Raw genomic sequence first — 6,000 nt, 5'->3', positions numbered from 1 at the left:
TAGGTACTCGGACGATAGCGTGGTGTAAAATAACAAATCCAGTCAAGATATGCAAGGAAACGCGGAAAGATTATGAAAAATTGGGAAGAAATCGTGATGATCAGAACGATCAGAATCCGGAATTTTATAAGAAATCGTATATTTTGTTTGGGGTTTTAAAGACAATGGTAACTTGTCTACAAATCGTGGTTATGATGACCTGTATATTTAAGTCACAAGAAGTCTGTCTCGGATGGTTGAACTGGCTTGTGACAGGGAACAACGCCAGAACTGTTGATACGAAAGCGTTATCGGAACTAATAGGCTCAATGCTGAAAGAAAATGATAAGAGGAACGAGAATATAATAATAATAATAATAATAATAATAATAATAATAATAATAATAATAAATATCAACACTAATGCCAACTTCGTTGGAAAAAAAAACTGGAGCATGTGTTAAATTATTGAAATCTATACGAAGAAATGACAAGGACATAAAAAAGTGAAGACGGTTGGTGTGAAAATAAGCATTTTGTTTCGGGGGAGAAAAAAATTTGAGTCATTTTTTAAATTACAGGTAGGCCTACACATTTTCACCATTTTATTTTTTAGATTATATTTTATAACTTTTAGGTAACGAAAACTGGAGTCCTGATGGTAGTGGTGATTATGATTATGATACTAGAAAAATGTCACGTACTTTGCCCCTGTGGCAGAGATATATATTTCCACTTTATCTTCCTAAAAAGGAAATTTGAATATCACATTTAAATTTCAAAGCAAGCAAGAGATAGCGTGGAATTACATGAAGTGGAAATATGTAAACAAGGACTCTTTTGTTCATATCGGATATCTACATACGAAACTATCAACCATCACTCCTGGTTCGATGTCCTCTACCCTCGTGTAATCACGGAGCATAGTCATAAATAGGGACCGGATTTTTATGTAATTACATATTATATTCCTTTCAATCTAACCGTATGTAAATAACAAATATTTGCGAATCTTATAATTACCATTAATATATTAAAATTTGATACTACATATTTTTACATATTTACCCCACATTACATATTATGCCTTGGTATTACATAAATCTACATCCTTACGGGTTTTATTCATTTTTACTTCTCTAAAAGGGGAAAAAAAACTGCTGTGGAAGTTTACAATTTGAAATACACAGATTTAAAAAGCCTTTTTTACCTACCCAAGAAAGGATATACGTCGAGACGAAACATAACATCCTTACTTCCAGGAAGTAATAAAGGCACTCACCCCATACCGCCCACTGCAAATATGAGTGAAGAAAAGGCAACCTTTCTCATACAATTACCTTGTATTGTAAAAATCACTCAGAAAGTAGCGTTGTCTTCATGCAGTGGAGTGGGACGAGGACGACATGATTTGTCTCGAACTATAATTGTTCTGCACACGTCTTAACAAGCCGTTTCCACGCAATTTGCAATCTTACCTACCCTCGGAAAACCCGTGTCAAGTCTGTCATGAGTTGCAATAAAGTAGCCGAATTTTGAAAAGAAGCTGGAGTAAAGGAACAAACTGGAAAGATGTTGAAAGATTAAAATAAATAGCTTTTCAGGTTATTGCTTGACCTCTTTACTTTAAACTTAGTAGACCTATACGGAAATGGGATTTTCCGAGCAATTAGAAAGTATGGTTCTCGGCTGGAATAATTCTGCCTTTCTGAATGAGACAGGAATGTCACTTTTCAAACAATAGTTTGTAAATATCTATAGTTTCAGGTACTTTATTTCTTACAGGGAGCAGCTAAAATGCATGTGTCCCACATCTCCTCTTATTTTCTCCTAATCCAGTAAAGCGAAACAGTGCTTGCAGTACTGTTGTGTCATTGATTTCACTCAATTCTCTAGTTTTAGTACTTACTGTATAAAGTGCAAGTGAGTTTATCTACTGCGTTTAACTAACTAAAATGACCTCTGTATCTTCAACCCTAACGACAAATATAAAATCATGGATTGCGATGGACGAAGCTTTCACTACAGATGGAAAAATAGTAACATGTCAAGTGTACGGTATAAAAGTCGGGTGCTCGATGAAATCACAACTGAAGAGTCTTATCTATGCTATACCTGCCACATATTGATATTAAATATTTTCATGATTTTACACATTTTGGTACATATTCAGCTTATTTTTCTTACATAAATATGTACATATTTCACACCTTGATATTACATAAAAATCCGGTCCCTAGTGATAAAGATGGGTGAAGTAATCCTTAACATCGACACTTCCTCGTATTCAGTTTCCGGGACTCCCACGACCCTCACTATTTATTAGCACAGGTGCCCCGGCAACGAGGACAACGACGTGGTTTGCCGAGCGCAAGGATGAATAACTGCACTGCACCCAGTGCCCGATATAGACTCTTCATGTACAACACACTGGTACATGCAAAACAACGACAGGACCAAGAAGCGAGTGGAAGCTTACAGAATGTTATGGAATAACTACGTGGATAGAAAAAATCGTGACAGACAGAGATAGGTAGATAGAGACAAATAAGTAGGTAGATAGATGGATAAGTATAGATACAGATAGAGGTAGAGGTAGAGACAGACAGAGATATGCAGACAGGCAGGCAAGGTAGGTAGGCGACAGAGATATAGATTCGACATATTTTAATTACCTATCAAACAAAAGAAACTACTGGGACTCAATGACATGACTATACCGAATGAACCATTAAGGCTGGTCCACAACAAACTCGGGAACGGAAACGGAAACGAGAACGGAAATATTGTATTAACTATTGTGAATGCTCACATTTAAATACATTTATTTCAACATTTCTTCCGTTCTCGTTGTCGTTTCCGTTCCCGGTTTGTTGTGAACCAGCCTAATTCTTTAGGAAATTTATAAGACATAAATTAATAATTATGCAGTGATTTAGGCCTATTTAGTAAAAATTTGGGTATATCTACTCGTATATATCTTATCCACCTGTGAAGTAACGGTCAACGCGTCTGGCCGCGAAACCAGGTGGCCCGGGTTCGAGTCCCGATCGGGGCAAGTTACCTGGTTGAAGTTTTTTCCAGGGTTTTCCTTCAACCCAATACCAGCAAATGCTGGGTAACTTTCGGTACTGGACCTGGACTCATTTCACCGGCATTATCACCTTCATTTCATTCAGACACTAAATAACCTGAGATGTTGATACAGCGTCGTAAAATAACCCAATAAAATAAAAATAAAAATCTATACATCTTGTTGCCACGTATTGTAAGTAGGCCTATGCAAATCTTATCGAAAGAAGGGAGAATTAATATTATCTTTTAATAGTACATTATGCAACGATCCTATAATGGTAGTAATTAAGGCGAGAGTATGTTTACGAAACGAGCGCAAGCGAGCGTCTTAATTACCATTATAGTCAAGTTTCATACGACTTTTTATGCTCGACCATATTTCTAACTTGAAATTATTCATAAGTATTCATGTTCTTCTTATCTGACTGAGGAGCGGAACTGACCTTGTGCAATACCTCGTAAATTGTGAGATGTGCGCAGACGCGAAAGTATTGATTTTTTCCGAGAAACAAATGTCTCGCGCAGGTTGTCTGTCGATTGCATATCCGAGAATAATCGATACTTGCGCTTTCATATTGCTACAATGGTATTTTCTGATTGGTGGAACACCTGAACTTTAATGAATAGGTGTACTTTAATGAGGTCCATTAAAGGGCTGCTACCAGGTGTATAATTACTACATTTCGGCATGGTCGAGCATAAAAATAATATTTCGAAAGTTAAAGTCATGATCGTTTCACGTATCAAAATAGCCTTTCATTCTATGCCTAGCAAAATGAAATGCAACCTTACTTGTAAACAACCAGAAATTTACTTCATTTTAAGTTAAGGAAGAAAGAAATGGACGTCAAAATGTGACCACGAGCAGGACAGTCTCAGCAGACAATTCTCTTTGTACGCGGTGTACACCAATTCGCATAGCGAACGAGTTAATTTCATCAACTGCGTTTGAAAATTGAATCTGGGATGGGTCGGCTACCCTGGTGACCTCTAGAGCCTGGGCGGCTAGTTATTTTAAGTTCACGGTCGCATATCTGAGCATGGGTTCTTGGTTGTTTGCGCTTTTGAATATTCCGCATAGCGCGCCGCTCTGGAACTTTCTCACGACTCCGTTAAATTTATCTCGTGGAGGAAACAAAAGTTGTACGCATAATTACAGCATTCTTAACATAAGTTAAGTTAATTTTGCATATGTATGCGTTCCATTACATAGGTGTGACATTCCTACTGCTACCTAGTGCCTATTGTCTGTGTGCCTTAACATCCCGCCACTCTAAGCCTGTAATGGGATAACTCAGCTTTGCTCACTTGTCTTATTGTGTATGGAATGGAATGGAATTTCGAAAGGTCGGACACTACGCCCCAATACTGAGACCTTTCAAGATTTATTGCGCTAACCCTCAAGCTAGGCGCATTCCCAAACCCACACCGGCTGTCTACACTAAGGTTCGCTATGTATCCAGGTTTTGAACAGGCAATCCCCCTCGTCCCTAGGCTAGCTCTCTCCGTGCGTCGCCATCTGGCGTTCGGGATATGCTAAGGAATAATGTCTATAGTCCGGGTCAGCTTACTTCATACCCTAAAAGTGAAACCTATCCATTTTTCCCCCATTACTACATATGCTAGTGGATTGTAGTGATTTTCTAGTTTGCAGGTTGAATTTTCTTTTGACAATTTCGTTTTGAATTTCGATACTGACAAATACTACAAATGGTAGTGATTTTGTAACTGGTACGTTAGCAGCTGAGACAAGTATCGATAATATTTGTCGGTACTGGAGTTTCATGAAATTAAAATTGTACTAGATTTCTGAGCCAGTTACTGGAAGCTAGAGAAATTTGAACATACTAATAATTAACTAATATCAGTATTAATATTAATACATAATAGTTATTTTATGTGTTGCGTTGTGGTTATAATTCAAGACTATAGTCAGGTAAGTTTTCGGAGTTAGTACTAATAATTTCATGTAGTCAAATAAAATACATTTTTAGGTTAGGTCTCATAAGTCAATTGTTTAGTCAAACCAATGCATTTCGTACTGCTAGACAAAATACTGGACATGTTGATCCCTTTCTCGTATACTTTGCCTACGAAAATATGTTACAAATTATTGAGTTATTTAGAATAACCTTCCAACATAAAGTACGGTAAGTATAAGTCATTTAATACATAGGATCGTGTGATATCTGGTAACAATTGGCAACACTGACAAGACGGCAATATTTGCTGTTTAGGAACTGTTCTTATGTGACCATCACTATAAATCAGCGATGAAGAACTGCGCTCCAATTGTACACTAGTGTCCGAAAGTTAAGCATAATTCGTAAAACAAAGAAATGAAAGAGAAAACTGTGAGCAATCGCTATAAAACTTTATCATAGTATGTGCCGCATCATTATTGTGCGCTGTGCATAGGGAGGGGGTACCTCAACCTCTGCCTCCCCTCCGAATAAACAAGTGTTTCGAAAGTAAGCAAACAGACCCAGTGCGACTCATTCGTTCTTGTTCTCTCATTGTGAACAGAGGGTAGTTTCTTATCGCAGTGTATACAGGACACCACCAACATGCCACAGAGACGCCAACTGGACCCTATTTTGAAGGGTAGAATAATCGGACGTCTGGAAGCAGGTCAGACACAGACCGAAGTCTCTCGAGCCCTGAATTTGGCACAAAGTGTCATTTCCAGGCTTTGGCGACGGTTCAAAGACACAGGGGATGTTCGTCGTATGCCTGTACAAGGTTGCCCATGGGTCACAACACCGCAAGAGGACCGATATTTGACCTTAACAGCACGACGTAATCGGACGATGCCTGCAAGACAACTGTCTTCTGAGCTTGCAGTTGCCTCAGGCGTTCGAGTTTCTAGGCAAACTGTATACCGGAGGCTCAGGGCAGGCGGTCTCTATGCCAGACGACCAGCAGTGTGTGTCCAGCTCACTCGAG

The 6,000-nt window shown here is 38.4% G+C and overlaps 1 protein-coding gene across 1 annotated transcript in view; it reads left to right on the top strand.

Annotated features, from left to right (window-relative positions):
• Nucleotides 1-276: 276 nt before the first annotated feature.
• The window catches only part of up (Troponin T, skeletal muscle), a 108,122-nt gene continuing 102,398 nt past the window's right edge, over nt 277-6,000 (top strand). The window contains exon 1 of the mRNA XM_069840084.1: nt 277-283. The gene's annotated coding sequence lies outside the window, so the exon portion shown is untranslated. The remainder of the gene's footprint in view (nt 284-6,000) is intronic.

The sequence above is a fragment of the Periplaneta americana genome, chromosome 11 (genome assembly GCF_040183065.1).
Source record: "Periplaneta americana isolate PAMFEO1 chromosome 11, P.americana_PAMFEO1_priV1, whole genome shotgun sequence".
Classification (NCBI taxonomy): Eukaryota; Metazoa; Arthropoda; class Insecta; order Blattodea; family Blattidae; genus Periplaneta; species Periplaneta americana.
The sequence above is the reverse complement of the archived record's forward strand: the minus strand, read 5'-3'. Positions and strand labels throughout refer to the sequence as shown.